General features: G+C 40.4%; 1 protein-coding gene across 3 annotated transcripts in view; it reads left to right on the forward strand.

Annotated features, from left to right (window-relative positions):
- The window catches only part of tsnare1 (T-SNARE Domain Containing 1), a 188596-nt gene that overhangs the window by 28104 nt on the left and 142195 nt on the right, over positions 1-18297 (forward strand). The gene's annotated exons all lie outside the window — the stretch shown is intronic.

Genomic DNA, 18297 nt, shown 5'->3' on the forward strand with positions numbered 1-18297 from the left:
GTACACTGTTTATGCTAGGTTTCTGTCAGAACCAGGATATCAGTGTCAGATTATCTAATTTAAATTGATTATACAGACGTCTGATATTTAAATGCATCAACCTCAAGCTTTATCTGGATTTAAAAGCATGTGGTTTAAAGAAGTTTTCAGAGTGTCAGGGCTTATTCACAGCTGGCATAATGCTGGTCTAGGTTTTAGGATTATTACATTTTCAGTGTCAAAACTTTTACAAGAAATAGGCTGGTGGTGTTTACAATGGCCATTAGTGATCAGTACAGAAATTTCAAACACAGGAGCAGAGATTGAGAATGGAGGACGGAACGCAATGTAATGGAAGTCCACTGTTCACTGATCCTGCATTATTTGGGTGGGGGTGAGCACGTTTAAAGAGATCTTATGTTTATAATACTGTCCATTAGGCTGACAAAATCCTCTAGAAGTTTCTCTGAATGTTGTGTCTTAAGGTGGTTAATGGCAACATATGCCACAACAGCCAAGAGAGACGGATGCTGATATAGCACCTGTAGGGCAGATGTTCTTAATGAGGGCACCTGCATGGCAGGTGGTGCAGTACCTCTTGATCCAGACATGGTTGACCATAGATGACCCAACAGCAAGCACACTGGGATGGAGTAGGATATAGTATGATTGTTCTCAACAATTGCGTCAGTGAATGTCCCAAGGAGCACAACAATGGAGGAGCAAGTCAGTGGATCTGAATGACATTGTACTGCTGGGTGAGAGCCAGCTGCAGCAGTGGTGTGTTTCCTTGAGTAATGGGCAGACTGGCTTGGCATGGACAGAGAGGAGGCTGGTCGCGGTACAGTCACTGGCATGGAAGATTGGAGTTGTTCAGGAAATTCCCACTCATGCAAGACATCAGTTGTGAGCTCTTGGGCTTCAGATGGAAAATCTCTGGCATGGAGCAGGGAGGGGAGAACTTGCCTTTCAGCTTTATTCCCTTCACCATAGTCTAGAGTTCAGAGGTGGAACAAGCTTGGGACTTCAGTTTTGCTCTGAGGCTCATCTAGGCGGCCTCTTTCACAGCAGGTGGGCCATCATCATGGCAGGGTTGTGTTGGAGTTTGGAGGAGCTAAGAATGAGGACATGGAGCACGGAATGTGCTTAGCCAGAGTCATGAAGATTGTGGAGAGGTGGATGGGGAGCTCATCCTTCTGGCTCAGATACTCTACCTGGCAACAGATTTCTTCAGTAATCTGTGAGCAGTTCTCACAGACACCCATGGGCAAACTCATGGCAAGGCAGTGGCCACTTGGCTAAAGACGAGCCTAGCCAAGATTGCAGCAGCAGGTTGAGAGTAAGGGATGAGATCTGCAATCAGTCTCTCAAGTCCACAACTGACAGTCTAGAAATCTGGAGTGTTGGGGAAATATGATCCAGCAAGAGTCTCTGCCTTGGAGCACTCACACTAGCTAGATACTGTAGCTAGCCAGTGCTCATTAGCAGAAGATTTCACTAGCAGTTTTTCTTGAGACTTAAGTGTAAACAAGCCCCACCAGATGCGTACTGATGTGTCTTTGAGCCTCATTCAATTCAGAATGAACATCGTTCTGTCACACTCAGCTATTTCTGGACATTTTGGTGCCTGAGGCAAGACATCCGCTGGCATCCCTGAGGGCACTGATCCTTTCACTATAATATTTTATGACATATATAATCATTTTATATATGTTATTATCTTACATTTAACTTTTAGTATATCTTTGCATGCTTTACTAGTCCCTATTATGTGTCATCTTAATTTTAACCATATTCATTACATTCATCTCATATAATAGGACATAAATGTCCCAGTATGCTTCTAACAGATCAGGATTTGCTGATCAGCTGCGTAGGAGTGTGTTTGACTCATCTCGGTACTGAGGTGCAAGTACTGTCTGACTTTTACCTGTAGATGTCCTGACGATGTTTTATGATCCAATATTTCTTTTAATTATATTTCTGACTGTGCTTTCGTTCATTATACAGTTTTGTGCTTTACAGCTGAATAGCTTGTAATATTGTGTGTAGTGTCTTATAGTATTTTATCAATTGCTGAATGAGATGTACAGAGACATTGACTTCACCATGACCTAAAGTTTTCAGCTCACAGCAGCAGTGTAGTTCATCTGCAAAATGTCACTGAAACAGATGCCAAATGAGGCTCTGCTCACATTGTTCGGTGCTGCTTGCCGTCATATAATTGTCTGAAACTGATAGCTGTTTGTATATATATGTATATTCTTGCTCGCTCTCAACACTGTGCAGTCGTTTTTTACAGTTGCCTTACATTACTTTAATTTCAGGATGTAGGTAATTGTCTTTTGGCAAACCCATTGACTTACATAACACACCTTTGCCAGTCCCAGTTAGGAATTTGTTCTTGTAGCTGATTGAGATCGGTTGCATCATTCATTCTTCACAATACATCCATCAGCTGATTGGCTATGCACTGACTACTAATGTTTCAATCATATTCATAAGGTTTGTGAAGGTTTTTAAATGTCAGGTCTCAATAATACTTTGTGTGTATATTCATGTCAAAGCTGTTTGCTTGTGCGGCTCCCTCCACCACCCCAACCTCCTCTGGATATGTGGTTCTGATGCCTTCATGTCATATGGGATGGATGGTAAAAGATAGGAAAGTTTTTTGTGAGACTTGCATGCATCAATTTATCAGGGCGATTGTATGATTATAGAGTTGGTTGTGTGACATTAACATACTGTTTCAGGCACTTCTGTATTAATTAGTGCTGCTCAGATATATCGAAGATTTCTGAAACAGTTTCAGTCATAATCGTGACTTGGAAAGTGACATGAGCGCTATTTACATGTCAGAAACTCATAATTATGATAACGCTGATTTACACCAATGCAGAATAAGCTTTTGGCATTGGTGACCCAAGATCTAATGTCATCATGAATAGAAGGGGGGATTAGTTCTCCCAGTGAAATCCTTGTCTTCCCTCAAAGAGAGGAGCTTTTTCTCTGCCAAATATATGATCATTTGCTATGAATGGTCAGTTTCTTTGCATAAAACTCAGAAATTCCCTTTGAGAGATTCTTTCAGTATAACCTCAATTCCCAAAAAGTTGGGTTGCTGTGTAAAACAGAAATAAAAACAGAATGGGATCATTTGCCAGTGATCTCTGTTTATCGATAAATGGCTTTATGAAGTGTTCCTGAGCCCATGCAATAATATCCTTTATACAATCATGTGTTCACAAAGTGTAAACCTCAGCCCATCTTTGCTTGGGAATGACTGAGTCATATGATACTATCACCTGTTATCAATTAACCTGTTCACCTGTGGAATGTTCCAAACAGATGTTTTTGGAGAGTTCCATAACTTTCCCAGTCCTTGGTTGAAACATGTTGCTGCATCAGATTCAGAATAAGCAGATATTTACGAAAATCGATGAAGCTGATGAGATATCCATCCATCCATTGTCTTCCGCTTATCCGGGGCCGGATTGCGGGGGAAGCAGTCTGAGCAGGGACGCCCAGACTTCCCTCTCCCCGGACACTTCCTCCAGCTCTTCCGGGGGGATCCCGAGGCGTTCCCAGGCCAGCCGAGTGACATAGTCACCCCGGCGTGTCCTGGGTCTTCCCCGGGGCCTCCTCCCGGTGGGACATGCCTGGAACACCTCCCTAGGGAGGCGTCCAGGGGGCATCCCATAGAGATGCCCGAGCCACCTCAGCTGACTCCTCTCGATGCGGAGGAGCAGCGACTCTACTATGAGCTCCTCCCAGGTGACAGAGCTCCTCACCCTATCTCTAAGGGATCACCCCGCCACCCTGCGGAGGAAACTCATTTCAGCCGCTTGTATCCGGGACCTCGTTCTTTCGGTCATGACCCAAAGTTCATGACCATAGGTGAGGGTAGGAACGTAGATTGACCAGTAAATCGAGAGCTTCGCCTTTCGGCTCAGCTCCTTCTTTACCACGACAGACCGATACAGCGACCGCATTACTGCAGCCGCTGCACCGATCCGCCTGTCAATCTCACGTTCCATCCTTCCCTCACTCGTGAACAGGATCCCAAGATACTTAAACTCCTCCACTTGAGGCAGGAACTCTCCCCCAACCTGAAGGGAGCAAGCCACCTTTTTCCGGTCGAGAACCATGGCCTCGGACTTGGAGGTGCTGACTCTCATCCCAGCTGCTTCACACTCGGCTGCGAACCGCCCCAGCGCATGCTGAAGGTCCTGGCTCGAGGTAGCCAACAAGACAACATCATCCGGGAAAAGCAGAGATGAAATCTGCCGGCCCCTGAACCGAACCCCCTCCGGCCGCTGATGAGATATATTGTACTATTTTCACTGGAGTATGTGTTTAAAAGGATCATCACTTTAATCACATTCTGCTTATGTTTTACACGTTGTTTCAACTTTTTTTGGAATCTGCACATTAAACTGGTCATGAGAGAATTTCAAGAGTGCAAGATGTCAGTTTAGTCAGTGCAGAGAAGGACATACAGTATCGTTGCAGCCTGTGTCTTATGTCTAAAAACAGACCTGCTTGGTCATGTCTTCTGCAGTATTTATAGCAGTGTTTACATTTTACTCATTTTAGCCAATTTTTGCAAAGCACTTTGAAAACTCTCTCCATTTCTGTATGAGGGCTGTAAACTAAATCATTGATTACTTTTCCAATAATATAATGGCATTATGGGTACTATAAAGGTCTACAGTTGTGCCAAATGGCTCTGTGGACATGGCTGCTCTTACCTTGTTGGATGACCTTACTAATGTGTATTTTATTGAGGAGATGCAGTCACACCAGGAAGTAGAACACCAAAATAGGCCATGCTGAAAGCTTGACTTATATAGCTTTAAGCATATAACTTTTATGATGTTGCTTGCTAAATGGACAAACATATCTATCACTAGACCAGAATGTTCATATTGGAGGATTCTACAAAATTCTGGATTATATCTGGGGCTAGTGTTTTTATGATTAGCGCTTTCTACGATAGCTGATCATGGCAATTACTGTAGAGTTTAGATTGTGGTCATGGCAAATAAACTGTGGTTGCTCTGGGCATCTAATATTGTTGCAGATGCTGTAATATTGCTGTAAAGTGAGACAACAAGTACATAAACACACCAAATTCCAGAAAACAACATTAAGTTGCAGTGCATTCAGTTTTCAGGGCCCCCATGCAGTCCACTGAAGGTGTCAAATCAGTCTATTTATGTACTTCAGTCTTAAGTTTATTAATGTTCACATGAGAGGGCCCCAGCACCAGGGGAGCCCACAGAGGTTTTTTGCCAGTTTAAGAATTGTTTGGACATGAGGATTGTGCATGTGTGCAATTTAATATCTATAAAAGAGAGTCATGTTTTTATGAGTTTGAAAATCATGCTTATGCTTATTTCTGAGGAAGGCATTGGTGACACAACATTCAGACAGTGATGCCTGCAGCATACTTTACGGCCTTGTCTTGAACAGTTAATGTTAGCTTTGGATCTTAGCCGTTCAATGAAAATTTTTCGAGCAGATCACACTGTCAAACTAAACCAACCAGATGCAATATTGAATCCTCCTGGCAGACAGAGCCTCAGTCTGGAGTGTACATGTGATAGCTCAGCCTGGATGGCAGGTGCCACTGGAAGGTAAGCTGAGGCAGAGTTTAGTTATGGAATAGAATGGGGTGATTTATCTCAATAATGACTCCTTTTTGTGTGACAAGGCAATTTCACTGCCCAGAGGTGTTTTTTTTTTTTTCTTTTTTTTTCTCTCCTCCTCCCCAGGCTGAAGGTTGTTTTCAAAGGGAGGCAGTACTGGTGGAATGGCCTCAGATCAGACTGTGGACGGGGGAGGAGGCTTTAGTAAACACACATGAGCAATCCTTAAGTTTGGCTGTGTCAGCTGAAGGGGTGACAATAAAGAGAGGGGATGAAGCAGAGCCACTTTCCCACTGGAGAGAAAGACACTGGATTTGAGTCCACTGTTCTTTTCTTTTCTGAAGAGGTTACTGACGAGGGTTGAGCCTCAAAACACACTGCTTTTTGATTCCATCCTTGCCTTTGATCCTGTCATACAAATCTGCCATGTGGCTGCATATCTCTATCTCCAAGTATGCACATCAAAAAGCTTGCAGTCAAACCAACAGTAACTTGGTTCTCTCCATGGTATTGGTAAAACATCCTTTCTCTTTAATCTCAAATTTCAAGCAGGCACGTGGCCTATAATAAGTGGCTATAGGGCTTTGGAATCAATGTCACACACAGCTGCATTGAGAGTATTTCAGGACCTAATCTGCCACCGCTTTAGGATATTGGTGTTGTTATTTCCATGTAGCAGATGCTACTTTTGGAGTAAACTTCACCAAACTCTGGAGTTTGGACTGAAAAAATATACTGAGCAATCAAAGGAGAGGGCACATGCTCAGACAAACTTACTGCTGAATTTACCAGAGGACACTAACAATTAAGAATATGGTGTAGACATTGTTTGAGAATATATTTACTGTTTTGCAAATTGTAATCTAGAGATTTTCAAGTGAAGGGATTTTGCAATTACTCGCCATATAAAAGGACCCTCACAAGCAATGTTAACACAATACATTTTTTGTGTAAGTGAGTAAGTGTAAGTGGCTCAATGGTCCACTGGTCCATCTAATGAATTACACAAGCTACGTAAAAAGTGTCATGCTGAAGGAGGATAAACATGAGCCAAAGGGATTTTCAGTTAGGTTATTGTAATTTATCCCATGGAAATCTATCCAATAATTGTCAAGACATTTCAATCAAAGCCACAAATGTGACCCTCATAGTGTCTCCTAGCCAGTCCCCCTTTTTGGTCTGAACAGAAATATCTTGGCAACTACTGGATGACGCACCTTCAGAGGCAGAATCTGACAAGCTTCTTATCCTCTGACTTTCCACCGGCTCCATCAGCAAGCCAAAATGTTTTTATTTGCCCAGAACTTTGGGTTATGACCACATACATGCAACACCAATGACATCCCCATCAGACTGTCCTTTGTGTTAAGTGATAATTAACAAATGTTAGCATGCTAACATGCTAAACTAAGATTGTGAACATGATTAACATTATACCTGCCAAACATCAGCATGTTACAGTTGTCATTGTGAGCATGTTAGCATGCAGTATTAGCATTTAGCTCAAAGCAATGCTGTGGCTAAGTACAGTTCCACAGAGCTGTTAGCTCTGGGCCATAATGGTTCATAGCTAATCTATTAGGCATTAGCGCTCATTGCAGGCTTATCAAACCATTTGCAAAGCCATTAGTTTTAACTTAATGACCCATTTATAAAAGGTATCTATTAGGTTCAGAATTTTATTTTCCCTCAAATTCCTTTTGTGACCATGTGGTTTGTGTTTCTTTACAGCAGATATCTCAATACAGATGTGTTTCTGTTGTCAGACAGCTGCATGAGTATAAAAGTAATTAGGGGTCTTAAAGTGCAGCCCTGTCACTTGTCCATGCAGGTTTCTTTGTGTTGTTTGAAGAGTTTGATGTTTTCAGAGCCAGCAGTGCTTCCATCCGATTGGCAGTTTCACTTATCTTGACATGTTAACTTGGCAATTTCTGTTTCTCCATATCACTGTTAAAGAGTTGTCAAGCTTGCCCACGGCTACAAATAAACATTAGGGTTAAATGAGACCCATTACAGCACATGGAATAATTCCAACAGACATTTCTGGGTTGGGAAATGAATCATATCTAACACATTTATATATCCATTAACCTGATAGAGTCACTTAATCGAACTGTGTGTGTGAAATAATTAGACAGGGGGCTTCCATTAGAGTTGGGAATCAGGATGTCTTGGATGTCAGAATGAACATATTTGGTCAAAAGAGGCCAGGCCTGATTAGGGTCAGTCCTGTCTTGATGGAACAGCATCACAGTGTTAATAGCCACCATCCTAATGGACTTGATTCCAGACCACTGACAGTAATGTGGCTACAGTTTAACAGGCCTCGAGTCCTAATTTCAAAATCATCATCACTTCCTTTTGAATAAGTAGACAAATATTTGAGATTTTGGTGTGTGCAGATGCACACTCATACAATGATACATGCAGTAGTGATGCGTGGATGTATAGGTCTTTCATGGTATTTTGTAAATACACATATTGACCGGTCAGGGTGTACTCTCATTTAAAGGCAGCAATGTACAATGTATGTAGAGTTCCCCCTGCTAATAAAAAGTTATGGTGCTTCACTTTATTCAAAAGACCCATCTGGTCATCTGCTTGTGCAAATTGTTTTCCTGCATTCAAGGAGGCTATTGGTACCAGGTCCTTTCAGCATGATTTGAAATCGGGTATTTAAACAAAAAAACAAAATTAACATTATGAATTCTTTGCCGACCTAATTGAACTCATGTTTGCATGTTCAGCAAATCACAGGCAGGCCAGTGCACCAGAACACAACAGTGAATTACGTATAACCCCCCCGTAACAGCCAATCACTGTCAGTCAGTGTTTGCCTGAGTGTTTTTTGTGGGTTCAGTCAATACAGAAGTGGAGTCAACATTGGATAAAGAATACCACTCAAATGCTGGAGGATTTGCAGCTAGGGGTATAGGCACAGATGAGACGGAGCTGTTACAGATGCCCAGTGTGTCACACCTTAGCTTCAGTCAACACACAGATGAAAAGAAAGCTAAATGTAAATACTGGTGGAACAAATTACTTGTGTCTCCTCTCAAAGCTGCAACTTTGTTCTATCACCTGAAACACAGGCATGCCATCACCAGTCCTGCTATAGAAATGATGTTTACATGCCACAAATTTGCAACAGCAAATATGTTTTGAGAGAAATGTCATGCTGCCGCAATTACATTTTTTATCAACATAATGAAGACATTTTTAATGAAAGATGCAAAATGTTCAGACTGAATGCATCTGCAAAACATTCACTGCTGTTTGTTTTCCGACAATATTTGCCTGTGTAAACTAAACTAAAGCATTATAAGTGTGGTTTTTGGATCTGTTTATGCACTCAAGCCACCTGGGCCCAGGGCTCCATTCTTTGTATGTGGATAACTGAGTTATACAGATTTGTATTTTGACGATTTAGCATGAGTCTGAATTTTTGACATAAATTTATTTGGAGCTGTTGTCATAGCAACAGGTCCTTACGCAGGATAGCTGACAACCACCTGGATCATGAGAAATAAGTGATGAAGGAGTACCTATACTTACACGATGAAAGATAAAACGAAAGTTTAAAAAGTTTAGAAGTCAAAAGTGTTTGTGATACCGTGAGTAAAAACGTCTGACTGTTGAATTACAAGTGAAGCCAGAACTTATGGCATTCAATGTAACATTAAAATGGGAAGTTGATCATTTACTATGTTTTTATTGTTCAAATGACTAACTGCAGAAAATTGTTAATGTGAATGAAGCTGCTTTTAAATAGATTTTAGTAAGTTTTGTTTTCATAGCAGGCTTGTAATTAACACTTAAAGTGTTGTGCATGTTCACTGGGCATAACCTCGCTAATCATGCGACATCACTCATAGTCTGATCTGGTAATACAGTATCTAATTGCTTAGCAGTGATTAAATTGTGGAAACACTGTGGAGCACGATGTAGAAGAAAATGATGGCCATAACAATGCAGCAACACACATAAAATAAGACTTGAAAATTAATCTGTTTGATGATGAATGATTCTCAACACACCCACCTCATGTAACACCCAATCACAATACATGTTCTTTTACAGGTTTGGGCTTCAGGACTCAGAGCATCAGTAATCAGCTCAGTTGTCCATAGGGCCCATACACGTTGACAATCTCCCCATGACTTCTGTAATACTTAATCCTGGAAATAACTTCACTGAATAACTATATGTAGTTTTTAGGAGACAGGGATGATTACAACATGATGAGTAATGACAAAAACATATCTTTCTCATCCAGGGAATATTTCAGATCAGTCTGTCACACAAGCATTTCCTAATGTCACCATGAATAGTCACCATGAATGTCACCAAAAATGTCCCGCAGCTGGAATTACATCATGAAAGGCTTAAATGTACTATTCAAATCCATTAAACTCGAACTCTGTCCACCACTGAAGATCACCTGACACAATCAAAACGTGGTAACATCTACTCAAAGTACCTTATGGTTTTCTCTACTGCTGTTTGCAGTGTTAAGAACCTTTGAACATCTCATGTACTATATATTAGTGCTGTCAAAAATATTACGTTATTAACACGTTAACGCAAATAAATTTTAACAGCGTCATTTTTTTATTGCACGATTAATGCTCTTTGTGACCTAGTGAACTTGTAGTTATTTATAAGCTGTGGCCACTGCTAGTACCGTAAGAAAAACTACAGGATCTGATTGTAAACCGGAAACAAAACAACTGGCATGCCCCACGCACGTGTTTGGTCTTGCCTGCTCGCTAGCTGTAAAGGCTAAGTAGGCTACCGGTTTGTGTGGATGTCAAGCGCGAAACGCCGAACAAGATTCTGAATGGAAAGTTTAGTTTCAAAAAGTTGCCAGATGGGTCGACTGACAAGACCAAAGTTATCTGTGTGTATTGTCGGTGTGAACTGAGTTATCACTGTATCACTGAAAACCCACTTGATGGCCAAACACACGGCTAATGTGAATTCTCCGCCGCCTCTGTGTCAAAACCAGGCGACAATGGATGGCTTTTGACAGAGGCATATGGATACCGCAACTAAGAACAAGCTTACTGCAGCCATAGCCAAGTAATGTTCATTCTTTCTGGAGAGAAATAAGAGGCTGGGTTGATAAGCCTCTGGTGAATAAATAGAAGAGCATCATAGTCTGACTGCTTGTATGTTCAAAGGAAACTTAAGAAAGGAAAGTTTCAGCCATGGTTTAACTGCACTATAGGCTGAGTCCTAGTTTACAATGATGTGCACTTTGTAACTTTATCTTGTATCACCCTGTTTTGATCCCTTAGAAAGGGTTGTTGAAGGGACTTTTTTGTAACCAAGTATTTATTTTTTGTCATCTGTTTATTGACATTGTTAAATTGTGTGAGATTTGATTCATTCAAATGTGAATGACTGCTCAAAGTGAGAATGTTAGTGTGAGATACAACTAATTTACTTATTTTGATCATTGCTAAAGATGTGAAACAGAGTCTTTTTGATTTTGCCCTGTTCAGAGGTCTATGACAAAAAGGGAGAATCATATGTCCTGCTGTATAGCAATTTTGGGTTAGGCAGAGATTATCTGGTTCATGTATTCATCACAGAAAAAAAAAAAAAAAAAGTAATATTAAATGGTTTGTAAGAAGCAACCATCAGATTATATGAAAGTGGAAGAGGTCAGGTTGGTGAAGTACATAAGAGGCTTTTAATTCATAAAATATTTTACTTGAGAGAAATGAAAAATTCTGAACTCATAATTGGATAAACTTGACACAACATGACCCCGTCCATTTTCTATGTAAATATAATTTCAAGGCTTTTTCTGAAACTCTAATAAAGCAGGGGTGCTTACTAACTATGCCAACTGTTCTTTTTTCACTGTAATTAGAATATAATTGCTTGGGCCTCTGCAGGAAATCTAATGAGAAATACCAAAATGTAATTTCTTGTTTTGGAAATGATTAGAAATGCATAGAAAACCAAAGGCCAGGAAAGATCATCTAAATCCTACAGTATGCTTTGGATAATTGTCAGCAGTAACGTCAAGCACATTATGCAGTTCATAGGTCATTTATAGGACAACTAAATAAAAAAAAATATACAAAAAAACATGCACCACTATTATGGTTCTTTAAGCTGCTGTTAAGCCGAACAGAGATTCATCATATTGGGTTTAACTGGAGAGAGGAAATCAATACATATACCATTTTCACTGCTTATTTGGTCAAATCATGAACCAAAAATATATTAGTTTTTCAGTCTTCAATGACAGCATAGTTCTCCACTGGGCAGGGAGTTTCTAGAAGTTTCTTTACCATTTTTCTGTTTTTTTTATTCATTCATTTTTCATTGCCATGTCAGTCACAGTGGGGAGTTGTTGGTATTGGCCAATGTCCTGTTTTCTCTTGGATTATTTTCCAAAAAGTGAACCTTGCTGTAAGCTGAGGATACTGCTGATTTCATCTGTGAGTGCTGATGTTACAGGACTGCCTGTTGCTGTGAGTTAGGTCATTTATTGTCAACACGTCTGGATGCATGGACAGAAGACAGCCAGCTTGATCCCTCTCATTTCTATAATGTTGAACAAACACTTCTGACAGAGCAAAAGCTGCCAATAGGCAGGTTTCCATCCAAATGTAGCACATATTTTAACCAAATTTCCAGACAATCTGCAGACTAAAATACAATTGAATATGTATTCCCATCCGCTCCACTGTGTTAACATTAGGAGCTGAGTCATGAAGACAAACAGTTGGTGGAACAATGTCTCCAGTTGGTTGCCATTAAACCACGGCAGAAGAAAAGCCAGGGATCAAACAAATGAAAATCATGTGGAAAACATGGTGGAAATAAGACTTTAATGTCTGAGGACAGTTAGTGTGTCCTCATTGCTCCACAGTAGATGATTCAATGGATGCTTCATCTGTTCCCACTGTCGTTGTGTTTTGCTTTTCTCAGCACAACTTTTCCACCTCAGCCAAATGTAAAAATGGTCTTGCAATATTTCTTTCTTTCTTTTTTTTTTTTTTCTGAATTCCAACCTTTCCACTGCTTCTTTAATGTGTAAATTGAAAATTTATTTTAAATGCTGTTTTTGCTGGTGGATAGAAAGGCATACATCAGTGTTCATGTTAGCAAACAAGGCTAACCACGTGTAATTCAAACCTGATAGCAGCAAGGCTCCACATATTGAATGTTGTAAAGGAGCACACAGGTTTTTGCTTCATAACTAACACTTTGTGGGTTTGAATTACTTGCTTTACCACACAAGTTGACATGATGTCTCCTAGCAACACCAGCTCTCAGTTGTCACTCAAACAATACCATTTAAAAAGATCTGAGGCTTGTGGACAACACACACAACACACATCCAAACACTGGCCTCCTTTACTTTCTATGCAGGAAAAAACAGCAATTATTCCCTGTTTCAGCACATCCCAGCTTAACCCTGACCATTTCTTATTTTAGTAAGCCTATGACATCTCCCCTCCTAACACTATGGTCATTAGCTGGCACCTGTCAAATGGTGCATTGTTGTGTGACATAGCCTGCATGTGTTTTGAGAAACTGTGACAATATGTACAACAGCACAGAATCATTATGTTTCATTAAAAAGCGAGGAAAATTCAAAATTCAAATGTAATTAGACTTTAAGAGGCTTAAAGGTTGAATTATTTCCTGAGATGCTTGAATATAAACGTATTGAATAATGAAAACATTAATGGTCACCTCTGTCTAGAAAGGTTGATATCAGCCTTCAAAAAATCCATATCAGTCGCACCCTCCCACACACACGTTCAGACACAGTCCCGCCTCAGGTTGGCCCTTGCTTGTTTGTGATAAATGCAGCATTTGTGTCCAGGGTGTCGGCTTATTTCTGCTCAGTTGCCTACTCTGGCTAAGCTAAGCCCTGTGTTGCTGATAATGACAGCTGTGAAAGGAGTGGGGGACTGAATGAAAACCAGTGGGGGTGGTGAGTAGCTGTGGATCCAGTCACTCTACCCTGCCAGGCCTGTATTTACCATCCTTCTGTGTCCTGCAGTGTCACGCAGGGGTGCACACTGCTCTGCCTCACTTCTACTCTGTTTACCAGTGAAGGGGCCTATTTTTCTGTACAAGTAAGAACTGTCTCCACTCAAAAGCAGCATTTCGTCTGCTACAAAAATCTTTCACCACAAGTACATTTTTGGATATTTTGTGTTGTTGTGCTGTAAAAATGCTTTAAAATAAATGCGTTTTTTTTTTTATTCATGCAGGACTTAACAGGGAAAATGCAGGGTTTGTCTTTTGTGCTGGATGTGTGTCCTTCTGTGAATGACATTGTCAGTAATGAGCTACTTAGGTTTATATTTGTGGATATTATAAATGTTATACATGTAATATTTTATTTGGGTGCTGTATTATGAATATGCTAATTTTATCATCATCATTGTAAAAGACTGTGACTCTACTATAAGGCTGGTCGTATATATGAATTATTATTACTTGAAAAAGTGTTCATATCCTGAGGGATTTCCTTGATCAGTCATCAGTTTGCCTTTAAGATAGCAAAATTATTGAATTTTCATTGTTTATTTACTAAGGAAACTTTCAACATTCAACTATATTTTATGTTAACTTTTAATATTCCTCAAAACATCGGGCCATAAACAATACTTCTGAAAATCCCAGCATTTAAAACCTTGTCACTGTGTGATTCCCCCAACAATGACAGAACAGCTCACAGTTGCTGGTTGTCATAGCAAAACAACACGCTCTGACTCGTGAGTTTTCCAGGTGAACAGCAGTCAGAAATAATGGCTGTCAGAAGAAACGATGTTAATAGAACACAGAGAAATGCTGATATAGTGTGAGGCGACCGAAGCAGCGGGCCAGAAGAGATAAAATCACACAGCACAATGAAAGCTACCTGCTCTGCAGCTTTACAGACAGGATTTGGCTGATTTGGACAAGCTGCTTTTTATATTGTTGTGGGGATAGCACTTTCATTAACTGCATCAGAATTATGTAAGCTGGTTGTCTTACTCCTGGTATACTTGAAAACCCTTTTTTTTTTTTTTTTTTAATATACACAGATTTCATTTATCTACAAATCTACTGCACATCACAGCCTGATGAGTTTTTTTCATTTTTAGTGATTGATATGTCCCCTTACATCAGATTTCTTTATTGTCGCATACAGTCAATGGACAATGTAGGGGATTTTTTTCTCTGCATTTTAACTCATGCCTGAGGAGAAGTGGTGGACTGTCAGTAGTATTAATGATAACAATAATGATGATTCTAATCAGAATTTTAATTAGAAATTCTAATTATATTACACAAAAGTGTGTAATAGATCTACCAATCCACTAAAGGACAGAGTGTCGGTGTCATATTTTGCCTTTCCTCTGCATGAAAAGTACATGCCTGTGTGAAGGTACAGTACCAGCATGGGGTAATGATGGGAGCAAAGGATGAACATAATATAAGGAGAGACAAAGTCTGTGTGGGGAGAAATGACCAGATGTCAACGCTAATTTATTTTAATTTTTGTACATAGATCAACTTACGTAGCGTATTTAAGTTACATTAGGTACGTAAAATACATACAAATATACTTACCTAGCTCACTGTACTTATGAAACTCAAGTACGTACTTTAGTCTAAATCATGATCTTTTTCTGAACCTGAGTAGTTTTGTGCCTAAACCTAACCAAAGTGCAGCTGTGACCTAAAAAGTTTCTCAGCAAGCTTTACTTTGAAAGTCTAACTGAACATTGCATATTCATTATTACAAAAAATACAAATACGGGACGTTCACAAAAATAGAAATAACTGATGAAATAACTTCACAACAAAACACAGGAGACAAACATTCAATACTACGTGCAGATTCAAATATCAGTAGATAAATCATAGGCCTTGAACTGCAAATAATGGTTTCTTTACATTGGCTTACTTTGGCAAAATACTATCTTTGAATAAAGATGAGCTTTTGCATATAGGCTGCCTGTAATCAACCTTTATTGGTACTCATTTTCACGTGTGTTTTAATTAGGTTAGTACTAAAAAAAGAAAATATAATAACAATATTAAAACAGTGCATTAAAACAAAGCAAGCAAGGAAATAAAAACAACAGTAAGATGAGCTAGTAGCAAAAGTAGTTACAATAAAACATCTAAAGGTTATGCCCATATACTCGTATGGTGCTATCAGCTGGATCATCACTGAAAATGTCCTGGAAAAGCACTGGAAAGTGATGTCTACAAAAGAACTGTGACAACACATGGGCCTGCAGGTAACTGTGCTATATTCACTGTCACCAACTTTAGGGCTGATGAACAGTAACGTTAATTTTTCTACTATAAACAGTGCTACAGCTATGTACTGGCACTCCCACTGACCCTAACGATTAGTAAATCAAGGTAATTTTGATTGGACCCAAGAGGCGGAAATAAACAGCACGAGAAACAAAGGGAGCCGTTCAAAACACAAACGGTTTATTACAATCAAACAATAAACACTACCTACAAACCCAAAACCCAAAGTACAAGAAGACACAAGTTCAGCCCTAAACACAAACTTCTACTACTCCATGGGGAGTGGGTAGGAAAACAGACAAACTCTACAGACCAACCAACTAAGGAAACCACAATGTAGGACTAACAAACAGAAAACCAAAAACGAGGTACGCACACAGGCGACAGACAACAAACCAGAGACAAGATAGCTATGAGCACAAGGACGAAATGGCTGGAAAGTCTAGGTGAGACACTTGGACAATCTGGCAGCGAGGCAATGCCGCCACGCTGCTTAAATACAGAGAGAATGGAGTCAGCCTCAGGTGCGCTGTCTGCCCGCAGCACCGCCCGGCCACACCTCCACTGCAGACAGAGAGAGAGAGAAAACACACACAGACAACTACACAAAAAGACATCACTAAATCATAATCACACACACCATAACAAGAAGAACCTCTAGTATTAGACCAGCTGACTCTGCCGGACTCCCTGTCTTTCCAGTGGAGAAACACAGAGTCTGACAGTAAGTGCTCTTGGCAGATTTTCTCTGACTATGGGCACCGAGGCCAAGCGTGTCACTATTCATACACTGAGAAGTTATGGTCAGTCACTGTGCCCTGAGCGTGGCCTTCTGGCTACGCCTCAGACAGATGTTAACCTCACTCCTATGTTGCATTTTTTTCATTTAGCTTAAAGATTATATTTTCACATACAGCACTGCAAAAATGAGAAGTTGGAGCAATTTGGGTGCAGTTGGGTGTATTCATCATCCATTACAACTGTGGTGATGAGGCCCTGACACAGGACTGGGATTCAGTGGACAGGGCAAGCTCTGATGACATCACTAAGGATGATGCCATCATGTGCATGAGTAATGGAAAAGCAGTATATATGTATTTTAATGTTTTGTTTTTTTGATGTTTCACCAGTTTTACTTGTCACTTGTAAGAGCAACCAAGGGATTTCTAATTGTCCACAGTGGTGAAGGGTAAGGTTATCCAAATGCGTATGTGTGCAGACGTGAATGTGCATCCATGAGTGTGAATCTTATATGCAGATAGAAGCGGTTCGTGTCCACACTTCAGAGGGATGTGATGCGCAGTCACTGGGCTTGAAATCAAGCAGAGTGAAGATTGTTTATGGACTGCCAAATGTAATTAATCTCCCTTCTCTATGAAAATTAATCGGATTAAACGTTCTTGTGGCCCAGTGAATCTGTCTCTGTGTGGACGCTGAATCTCTTGTTGCTTCTCTGTCCTGCTTTGTACCCATAATGCCAGTCCTACAGGCCGGATTCACTGGTTTCACCACAACAATGGCTGCACAATGACTCTGGAGTGCGATCACATTCTCCTGCTTGTCTGAATGCTTGTCTTTCACAGTGAGGAAGGAGCATTGGCCAGTTGACCAGCACCATATTCTGACCTTTGATAGAGATACTGTAGTGCTGAGAGAGATTTGTTGATTAGAGTTTCATCTGTGTGTCTCTGGCCGCGGGTGAAACACATGTTCACACGATGATTTGACCTTTCCAGCAGTATCCAGATGAGTATTCAGTGTCCTCCTCGCCTCTCATCATATAAGAGGGTTATGGGTTAACATCCTAAAGAGGCTGACTCCAAAATATTCACTGGTTGCTTTTCGGTCATGCATGCTTGATGCCTCCAACCATTCCAGTTCCAGTTCCACACCCACACACAGGGTACATAACAGTGCCCTTGCAGTAATACAATATTAGATGGCTCTGAAATATGTTTGACATGTCCGATTCTGACCAAGTCATGCTCAAAACATGAGCATTACTAAAAGTTTAGGCCCTTGTACAGCTTTTATGCCGTTTCTGCAGAGAAGGTGTAGCGTGAACAGCTTCTTAGAAACAACAGCATCTTCAGACCTTCATCTGTCTCTACACAGGATGTGTTCAGGCACGGAACTGATTATAGGTCACCCAGGTTTTGGCAATGCTCACAGCCCAACACACAACCTCATAGGTTTTGTAAAACAAGAAAATGGACTTTAAGTGTAAACGTATAATTCAGGATGTGTTTACATGAAATGTGAGCCGCTATGCCACCTGTGCACACAGCTGTATTGATTTGAATAGGAACATCTGTTCTGCTTGTGAGACAGATGACTGAAAACTGTGGCTGAAACACTTCCTCTATATACA

The sequence above is a fragment of the Chaetodon trifascialis genome, chromosome 7 (genome assembly GCF_039877785.1).
Source record: "Chaetodon trifascialis isolate fChaTrf1 chromosome 7, fChaTrf1.hap1, whole genome shotgun sequence".
Taxonomy (NCBI): domain Eukaryota; kingdom Metazoa; phylum Chordata; class Actinopteri; order Chaetodontiformes; family Chaetodontidae; genus Chaetodon; species Chaetodon trifascialis.